The 10,928-nt window shown below is 43.1% G+C and overlaps 2 non-coding genes and 1 pseudogene across 2 annotated transcripts; all 3 read left to right on the top strand.

The window, feature by feature from the left end:
• Window positions 1–6,407: 6,407 nt before the first annotated feature.
• LOC124679355 lies at window positions 6,408–7,393 on the top strand (annotated as a pseudogene).
• An 820-nt stretch (window positions 7,394–8,213) lies between these two features.
• On the top strand, window positions 8,214–8,287 carry TRNAE-UUC. Its single transcript has one exon. It is a non-coding gene; the product is annotated as a tRNA-Glu (tRNA).
• A 73-nt stretch (window positions 8,288–8,360) lies between these two features.
• Window positions 8,361–8,434, top strand: TRNAE-UUC. Its single transcript has one exon. It is a non-coding gene; the product is annotated as a tRNA-Glu (tRNA).
• The last annotated feature ends 2,494 nt before the right edge of the window (window positions 8,435–10,928 follow it).

Below are 10,928 nucleotides of genomic sequence, written 5' to 3'. Positions count from 1 at the left end.
CAGTGTTCATATGAAACCGCGTAGCGTGTCTTTCTCCCACACAAGGAATGCTAGGATCCGATTTTATTCAAACACAAACAAAAATAAAAACATACAGACGCTCCAAGTAAAGCACATAAGATGTGATGGAATAAAAATATAGTTTCACTAGAGGTGACCTGATAAGTTGTCAATGAAGAAGGGGATGCCTTCGGCATCCCCAAGATTAGATGCTTGAGTCTTCTTGAAATATGCAGGGATGAACCACGGGGGCATCCCCAAGCTTAGACTTTTCACTCTTCTTGATCATATTATATCATCCTCCTCTCTTGACCCTTGAAAACTTCCTCCACACCAAACTTAAAACAAACTCATTAGAGGGTTAGTGCATAATCAAAAATTCACATGTTCAGAGAGGACACAATCATTCTTAACACTTCTGGACATTACCCAAAGCTACTGAAAGTTAATGGAACAAAGAAATCCATTCAACACAGTAAAAGAGGCAATGCGAAATAAAAGGCAGAATCTGTCAAAACAGAACAGTCCGTAAAGACGAATTTTTTAGAGGCACTTAACATGCTCAGATGAAGAAGCTCAAATTGAATGAAAGTTGCGTACATATCTGAGGATTACTCATGAATTTTCGCAGATTTTTCTGAGTTTCCTACAGAGAGATCTACTCAAATTCGTGACAGCTAGAAATCTGTTTCTGCGCAGAAATCCAAATCTAGTATCAACCTTACTATCAAAGACTTTACTTGGCACAACAATGCAATAAAATAAAGATAAGAAGAGGTTGCTATAGTAATAACAACTTCCAAGACACAAATATAAAACAAAAATTGCATAAATAAAATAATGAGTTGTCTCCCATAAGCGCTTTTCTTTAACGCCTTTCAGCTAGGCGCAGAAAGTGTAAATCAAGTAACATCAAAAGAAGAAGCATCAACATCATGATTCTCCTTAAGAACACAACTTGCCACAATAGGTACCTTAGATGCTCCATTATCTAAATTTCCCATAGTGGTACTAAGGGTTTTATCAATTTTAGGCTTATAATAATTCTTTGGCTTAGGCACCTTAGAGACATACATGAACTTTTGCTCCTTACCCACATAAGCTTTCTCCTTAAATTTAAGTGAAGAAAAATTTGAACACAAGGTTCCCATAGCTTTTTCAAGTTCACCAATCCTATGGGTTTGATTATCATGCATAGCATAAGTTTCTAAGACAGCAATTCTTTCATTAATTCCTCCTAGAGATTTATCAAGTTTATCAGTTGTTATCAAGTAATATTCCCAATTTAGTCTCAATACTTGGAAGATTTTTCTCTATGGCCTCCAACTTTTTCATGACATTCTCAAGAGAGGTTTCAATTTTAACTTCATTAACAGGTGGTATTCCAACTAGACTCTCAATAATGCATCTAGCTTCTAAAGCAGGAGTGCCTAGGAAATTACCTCCCGCAAGTGTATCAAGAACATACCTATTCCAGCTAGAGATGCCAACATAAAAGTTCCTAAGGAGAATAATAGTGGAGTGTTTCTTAGTGCACCTATGATGAGCATCGCTAATTCTATACCAAGCATCTTTAAAACTCTCTCCCCCTTGTTGCTTAAACGAACGAACTTCAACTTCAGGATTACTCATTTTAGCAAAATAATAAAAATAAACTAAGCAAACTAAATTAAATAAAGTAAATGCGAGTAACTAATTTTTTTTGTGTTTTTGATATAAAGAAAGCAAACAAGACAGAAAATAAAATAAAGTAAAGCAAGACAATAAACAAAGTAAAGAGATTGGATGTGAGAGACTCCCCTTGCAGCGTGTCTTGATCTCCCCGGCAACGGCGCCAGAAAACAGTCTTGATGGCGCGTGAAGCACACGTCCGTTGGGAACCCCAAGAGGAAGGTGTGATGCGCACAGCAGCAAGTTTTCCCTCAGAAAGAAACCAAGGTTATCGAACCAGTAGGAGATGAAAGCCACGTGAAGGTTGTTGGTGGAGGAGTGTAGTGCAGCGCAACACCAGAGATTCCGGCGCCAACGTGGAACCTGCACAACACAATCAAAATACTTTGCCCCAACTTAACAGTGAGTTTGTCAATCTCACCGGCTTGCTGTAAACAAAGGATTAAACGTATGGTGTGGAGAATGATGTTTGTTTGCGAAGAACAACAGAGAACAGAGTTTGCGATAGATTGTATTTCGGATGTAAAAGAATGGACCGGGGTCCACAGTTCACTAGTGGTGTCTCTCCAATAAGATAAATAGCATGTTGGGTGAACAAATTACAGTTGGGCAATTGACAAATAGAGAGGGCATAACAATGCACATACATATCATGATGACTACTATGAGATTTATTTAGGGCATTACGACAAATAACATTGACCGCTATCCAGCATGCATCTATGCCTAAAAAGTCCACCTTCGGGTTAGCATCCGCACCCCTTCCAGTATTAAGTTGCAAACAACGGACAATTGCATTAAGTATGTTGCGTAATGTAATCAACACAAATATCCTTAGACAAAGCATTGATGTTTTATCCCTAGTGGCAACAGCACATCCATAACATTAGAACTTTCTGTCACTGTCCCAGATTCAATGGAGGCATGAACCCACTATCGAGCATAAATACTCCCTCTTGGAGTCACAAGTATCAACTTGGCCAGAGCCTCTACTAGCAACGGAGAGCATGCAAGAACATAAACAACACATATATGATAGATCAATAATCAACTTGACATAGTATTCCATATTCGTCGGATCCCAACAAACACAACATGTAGCATTACAAATAGATGATCTTGATCATGATAGGCAGCTCACAAGATCTAAACATGATAGCACAAGAGGAGAATACAACCATCTAGCTACTGCTATGGACCCATAGTCCAAGGATGAACTACTCACGCATCAATCCGGAGGTGGGCATGATGATGTAGAGTCCTCCGGTGATGATTCCCCTCTCCGGCAGGGTGCCGGAGGCGATCTCCTGAATCCCCCGAGATGGGATTGGCGGCGACGGTGTCTCAGTATGTTTTCTCGTATCATGGCTCTCGGTAATAGGGTTTTCGCGACGGGGAGAATAAATAGGCGAAGGGGCAGAGTCGGGAGGCGCTCGAGGGGCCCACCCCATAGGCCGGCGCCCCCCCTCTTGGCCGCGCCGCCAGGTGGTGTGGGGCCCCCTTGAACCCTCTTCGTCTCCTCTTCGGACTTCTGGAAGGCTCCGTGGAAAATAGGACCGTGGGATTTTGTTTCGTCCAATTCCGAGAATATTTCCTGTGTAGGATTTCTGAAACCAAAAACAGCAGAAAACAGGAACTTGCGCTTCGGCATCTTGTTAATAGGTTAGTGCCGGAAAATGCATCAAAATGATGTAAAGTGTATATAAAACATGTGAGTATTGTCATATAACTAGCATGGAACATAAGAAATTATAGATACGTTTGAGACGTATCACGCCGCAGAAGACAAACACGAAAATAGAGGCTGCAGCAGCGAAGATTGGAGGGGAAACTCCGCCGGGATCAACGTTGCAGGGAGCTCCACCTTCTCCAACGTCTTCATCATCATCACCATGATCAAGGGGGAGTAGTCCACCTCTGGACTACGGGTTTGTGGCAGTAGCTTGATCTATTTCTCTCATGTTCTTCATAGTTGTTAGTGCTATATGAGCTGTCCTACATGATTATGGCCATATTTGTAATACATATGTGGTGGATCCTTATTCTATGATATTGTGTTATGAAATCTGATCATATTATGTGCAAGATGTATTCATAGATGCATATTATGTACCTCGTCCTTAAGTATTTTTTTCTGATCCAACATCTATGCAAGAGCGTGTGTGGGGTGATGTGTGTATTAGATGGAGTAGCATGGTTTTAGTGATTGGATAGTGACAACAAATTCATGATCTATTATGGTTTTGCCTTTTCTTTTGCTACCTCACTAGGGATAAACTGAATGCATGTGCTATGTTCGTCACGTGACAAAAGTGATGATCTTGTTTGTTCAAAATAGCATATTTGATATTCAAACATCATGTCAAATTACTTATAGCTATGCTCTCTTAATTATTAATACAAGATTGTATGAATTTTCCCTTTCTTGCGGAGTATAAGAGGGATGTGTTGCATCATCTCTATGTTAGGACGTGATGTCCATATGAATGCTTATCTTACTCATGTTATTTTTCTGCATCTTCATATCTCATTGATGAATTACTACATATCCACTACAACTTAAAAGAGAGAATAGTCAAGTGAACCCATGAACCTTGGTCCACTTTTTATCATAAGAAACAATTTTATATTGCTTTTATCTTTTTTTCCATTTGTTGCACTATTTTAATCCGAAAATACAAAAATATTTACTTTTATTATTTGCATCCAAAACACCCAAAACAATCAACTTTTTTTATTTTTTTACTTAGTTACTTTATTTTATCTAGTTTACTTATTTTATTACTACTTGTGTTTTATTTACTTACGCAAAACATTGTGCTTGACAACCACACGGTGGAGTTGAGAACACAAGACTTTTATTTTACTTTGCAGGATTGCTAGAAGAAGAGATGGAGAGAATATTGTTTGCTCAGTTTTCCGGGAGTTCGATATATATAAACCCTCAAGTAACCCTTGTGGGAAAAATAATTTATTGACACAACACTCTGCACTTGGAGTTCCAACGTCATCAGTGAGGCGTAATTCGAATCATGCCGCGGAGGTCTTCACTGAGTTAAGGTACTGCTTATGTAGAAAGGTATCTAATGCACCCGTCAGGATTTTTCATCATGTTGTTGCATCGTATACAACTGGTAGAGCGCCATGGAGACGAATGTCAGACCAATAGAGAGATCTAAAGGGTTTATCTTTACGTCTCAGACGTAGCATCTAGATTTAGACCTGCAGCAGATGCGATCTAGGCAATTGAGGAGATAAGAAATCCACACCCGATGTTACATAGGGTAAAATGTTTGTCTTGTAAATACGCTCAAATAGGTTTTGAAAGATTCATGTTATTAGGTGTGCGGCCAGCGTTTTCGATGGGAGTAGCCCTAGGTCTATGGGCGAGTGCTTGCATTCGTTCATAGACTTAAATTGTAGCACTCGAATAAAACTTCAACTCGAATTTCATATGTATGCTTCATCTACTTCTGTTTGGTAATACGCGTTCTCGTGGGTGCACCTCATTTTTGTCGACTCTGACATCGGGAATGACATAACAAAAGATGTCCCAGTACTACTCCGTCCAACTTCATAGGACATAACAGTGGTGACCCTTGTCAGAATGGTAACCATCACACACAACCATCAAGCTGACGTGACCGTTCGAAGAGCGCGGAAAACGGAATATGCCTCACAATAACTTCTCAATTTTTGCAAGGGTAAAATCAATGCTTTCATGATTTATTTCCATACTAACACGTGTTTCCTAAGATGAAAATCCGAAGGTGATTTTCATCCTTAGTGGTGTTTATAAAAAGGGGAAAGTTCCAGTCCAGCTGAAGCAGACGCCCGCCAAACCATCACTGCCACATCGATGTAGCAAGGACCACCGCTCCGTCTAGGGCCGCCATCCTGGCGTACGTGGGTCGACCGGCCGGTTGAAGGCGCCCCAGCCGCGTTGACCTTCCGCCGATGCCACCAGAGAGGAGGAGCACGCATGTCACCTTCGGTAGCAGGGCCCCCCGCCGCGGTGAGGCCCGACGGCAGCGGTGCCGAGGTGGGGGAGAAGCTGCCGGCGGCACAAGGGACGACCCCGGTGTCGCCTGGGTGCAACACGGGGGGTAAGGTTTGGTTTTCCAAGAGGCCATTGATTTTCATGTTGTTGTTGCTTTGAGATTACGCCCCTCTGATTCTGCAACGTAACTTACTTTATATCAAGTTATATTTTTTGAAGCTTGCCTGCGGATGTTTTTTTATACATGTCACAAATACGTACATTTAAGATCCATATTTCGTACACACGTTTACCTTTGTACAAATATATTTAAAAAATAAAGGCTAAAAATACGAATTGAAAAATGCATTGACTTTTTTCACGGCCTCACAACCTCACATCGGTGGCTTACCATTAGCTGCCATATTGAATTCAGTTGCCCTCCAGTCTACCGAATTTCTACTATTCACTTCGCAATCGAAACTCGTATCCGCATGGCTGGCTTCCGGCTCGTTTATGTGGTGACGCTGATGGTGACGAGTAGTCGTCTCCTCGGCAGTTCGGTACATCGACTTGGCGCGAAGAATTGTCAAAACAACGACACTGCTGACCAGGGCAAGCCTAGAAATTCTAGCAGCTACCCATTGTTGACTTGTTCCAAACGTCCATGTACGGAGTATGCAGTATGCGTAGCCGCTATAAATTTGGACCAAATCGAGCATGCATGACATTCGATCAAGTGAGCGAGCTAGCCTCAGTTGGACTCAGATTGTGAGCTAGCCATGACGAACGGATACGTGTTCCGCGAGTACATCGGCGCGCAGTTCACCGGCGTCCAGTTCTCGGACGTGCCCGTCAACGCCGGCGTCAGCTTCCACTTCATCCTCGCCTTCGCCATCGACTACCTGGCGAGCCAGTCGTCCCCGCCCGCACCGACCAACGGCGTCTTCAGCCCGTTCTGGGACACGGACAACCTCTCCGCCGCCGCCATGTCCGCCACGAAGGCGGCCCACCCGAACCTGAGCATCATGGTCGCCCTCGGCGGCGACACGGTGCAGAACACCGGCGTCAACGCCACCTTCGCGCCGTCCTCCGTCGACTCCTGGGTGGCCAACGCCGTCACCTCCTCTCGGTCATGATCAACCAGTACGGGCTCGACGGCGTGGACGTCGACTACGAGCACTTCGGCGCCGACGTCGACACCTTCGTCGAGTGCATCGGCCGCCTGCTCACGCAGCTCAAGGCGATCTTCCCCAACATCGCCACCTCCATCGCGCCCTTCGAAAGACCCGACATCCAGGAGTACTACCAGGCGCTGTGGAGCAAGTACTCCAACGTCATCGACTACGTCAACTTCCAGTTCTATGGATACGGCGCAAACACTAACGTCGACTACTACGTCAAGTTCTACAACGACCAACAGGCCAACTACCCCGGCGCAAAGGTCCTGGCCAGCTTCAAGACCGGCGACGTCACCGGGCTGCTCTCGCCGGAGCAAGGCATCAGCGCAGCCATGGAGCTGCAGCGGCAGGACAAGCTGCCGGGACTCTTCATCTTTTCCGCGGACAGCTCCAAGCTCGAAAGCTACGGGTTTGAATATGAGACCAGGGCGCAGGTCATCATCGCAAACCATTGACGGATGGGCATTTCACACTCTATATGCACCTGGATAAGCCATGTGTCCGGTTATGTACGTACTCAAGTTTGAACAAGCGGCACCTCATTTTCAATAAAAATAAAAAAGAAAGAATAAGCGGCACCTAACCGCCGGTTTGCCACATATCAGCATTCTCCGTGTGCCTTCTAGTTTGCACTGAATTCCACTGAAGGGCTTAATGGCAATTGGCAACCAATAGGCATCAACAAGGTTTAAAATAACCCGTTATTTCTTTACTAATAACGTGATATACTATCTCCGTTTCAATGAATAAGACGCACATGTATCTATGGTATCTATGTCCGTGTCGTTGCAAGGCAGCTGCATGCCTAGCCACGGCATATCTGGTTCAGTCCAAGCATACCAAGGCCATCGAAGAATCATAGAGCTCTGCCGAACTTCTCGATGCTGAAAACGCCTAGGCCGCCAAGCTCCTTTGCCCGGCATATGGTGGCCCAATTTACCAAGGCATGCGTACATGCTCCCGGCGCCACCCCCGGCTTCATCCAAATGAACCTCCTTTTGATATTCTTTATTTTTTTTAATGATCCACTTAGGAAGCTTGAACACGGCAAGGTGGTAGATGAACCAAATCCAACTTCTTTTTATAGTGAGGACAATGGCTGTCACATGGAGATGTAATGAACAACTGAAGACCCTTGTTTAAATTGTTAAGGAAGAAACGAAGTCCTAGAGTCAACTTTTTATTCTTGACGGTGTATGCACATGCTAGTGATATGGGACTGTTTGGAGCGCGTGAATTTATGACATACAGTTAAAAAATTCTATAAAAGTCACCAATAAATTATTTGCAGGCTTCGATACATATGAGAGATCACGATGCAAATTTGTACAGCAACAGATGGCCATGTAATATCTAAAATGAGCTCACGAAACGTACAACAATCCATCGTCGTCCAGCCCGGTTAGGATACCTGGCTTTCACCCAGGCGACCCGGGTTCAAATCCCGGCGATGGAGACTTTTTATTTTGCACAGCACCATATGGAGCAGAAATGAAATATATACTATTAGCTCAAAGAATCATCAACAATCCATCGTCGTCCAGCCCGGTTAGGATACCTGGCTTTCACCCAGGCGACCCGGGTTCAAATCCCGGCGATGGAGTATTTTTTTTTCTTCTACTTCGTCCGTGTCATTTTTATTACTCTCTAAGGCGGCCTTGTTCAGGTGAAATTTCACTTAGGCCCTTTCTTTTGGATTTTTGAAGTGACTTTTAGGTTTCTCACCACATAAGTTCAAAAAAAGTGTGTGCTTATGTTTAGCTTCTCCCCCATCAACTTGAACTTGTGCAAAATTGGTGGCCTAGAGAAGCGTTTGGAGGTCAGCTTCCCGAGCTTCTCAATAGTAACCTCAATGGGTACCAAAAAAGGCTCCTATTTTTCGCTCATATAATGGAAGAAGTGCCACCATGAAACTGGACAGTTTTTCTCTCATTTCTCTTCTGTTTGACCCAGTCATACAACCACATGCTCTGTTTCCTCTGTCTACCGAGCATGTCGTGCGTAGTTGTTGTCCCGAGAGTTACAAAATAGCATCTCTTTGTGTTCTTGGGTGGATAGGAAGAGGGCTTTGTGTTATACTATCAACCATATTGTCACCAAGGCCACTGAGTAAGGTCGACTACACACCCCCTTCGTGGAAGAGCGGCGATGGAATACACCTCCTTGTATGCATCTTTGTAGCACCGATAAGAGAGGACATTTCTTGCCTTGCTTTCCATCCTTTGTAGCTTTGGATACCTCCCCGGTTTCACCCCAACCACTAAAAGCCTCTTGGCTCTCATATAATGTTGTGACATAGATCTTGATGACGTTCTTCAACCATCCTCGGCCATGAGAACCACCTTTCAATGCGCTATTCGGGTCTCCCTTTGAGTGTCACTAGACTTAAAAGAGCGGATCTCCAACACTTGGAGGATAAAATTGTTGGCAAGTTTGTCTCCGGCACTTGGAAAAATGTAAACATGGTCTGGAGAATGGTGTTGGTTCGCGTTGTCCTCACATTGCATGCCATTTATCCTATCACATCCATTGACCTACTCAAGGAAGCCATATAAAAGATCATTGCCCTCTTCGTGCATATTTATGGGTGGGTTGCAATAAAGTTACTGAAGGCAAGTGCGAGGTAAATTGGGAAAAGGTGTTTTGCCTCACAAAGTTTGGCAGCATCTGTATTTTGCATCTTGAGAAGTTTGTCGTTGCCCTAATGCTAAGAAGGCTTTGGCTTGAATGGACCGACGAAACAAGTATTGGGCTTGGCAACCCATGTCACAAGGAAGACATGAAGTTTTTTGCGGCCACCACTTCTGTCACGCTAAAAAATGGAGAAAAGGCAAAAGTTTGGACTTCCCCTTGGTGGCCTTTTCCCAAGAGACTTGGCTCCCACTAAGCTTTTCAAATGATCTAAGCGGAAGAATTGCACCGTCAAAAAGGTTCTTAATACCAACTATTTGGTATATCAAATAAATATCTCATAAGACTTTGTCTTGGGCCACGTAGAAGAGTTTGTCAAGCTTTGCGGGTTGCTTTTTTATGTTCATCTTGCTTATGATGTTCCTACACAATTCACTAGAAGTTCACAAATGATAGAAAATATTCTACCTCCACGGCATACAATATGCAATTTAAGTCTACCACTCTCAATGGCGTGGTTTGGAAAGTTTGGGCTCGCCTAAAATGCAAGTTTTTTTATTGGTTGGTCAGAGAACATATCTAGTGATACCATACCTTATTTGATACCATGATACCACTCTTCAAATTTTTAATTTTTAATGTCAAAAAATTCAAAATAAAAATTTTGGGTGTTCACAACATGTGTCTCTACATGCCCTGTAACTTTCATAACCAAATTCATAATACCCTAAGAGAAGCAAAAAATGACCAATCAAGCATGAATAGTGTCACATAAAGACAAACATACAAAATGCCACTATTCACATAGCATTTGTCTTTTTTGTTTCTCTTGGTGTATTTTCAATTTCGCCGTGAAAATTCTAGAGGATGTAAATACACATCTTGTCAACAACCACAAATTTGTTTTAAACTTTTTTGGCACTTACAATTTAAATTTTATGAAGTGGTATCATGGTATCATGTGAGGTGTGGTATCACTAGATATTTTCCCGTGGTTGGTCACAAAATAGGATCTGGACAGCCATAGACTTCAAGGTAGCGGGTGGGAAAATTGTGCCCTATGCAACCAAGTCTAAGAATAATCGTCAGCACCCATTTTGTACAAGTCTACGTTACCACACAGATTTGGAAAGAAAATCGCTCCTGGTGGGTATCCATGATAGGCCTCTGGGCTCTGGAGTGTTTGGCAAACCATCCATCGATGATTAGTTGACAAACATTGACATAGGAAGCATTTACTCCCTCCATCTCATTGAAGTTGTCTTAGATTTATAAAATTCAGATGTATCTAGACCATGGAAAAAAATAGCGCGCTATTCCAACGCTAATAGCACGCTATAGCATATCTGGAGAGCCGACGCTACGCTATTTCGGCGCTATAGCGCGCTATTCGCGTTAATAGCACGCTATAGCATGCTAATAGCGTATTTTTAGACCCACGCTATTTTGTTATAGCGCGCTATTTT

The sequence above is a fragment of the Lolium rigidum genome, chromosome 7 (assembly GCF_022539505.1).
Source record: "Lolium rigidum isolate FL_2022 chromosome 7, APGP_CSIRO_Lrig_0.1, whole genome shotgun sequence".
In the NCBI taxonomy this organism is placed as follows: Eukaryota; Viridiplantae; Streptophyta; class Magnoliopsida; order Poales; family Poaceae; genus Lolium; species Lolium rigidum.
The sequence above is the reverse complement of the archived record's forward strand: the minus strand, read 5'-3'. Positions and strand labels throughout refer to the sequence as shown.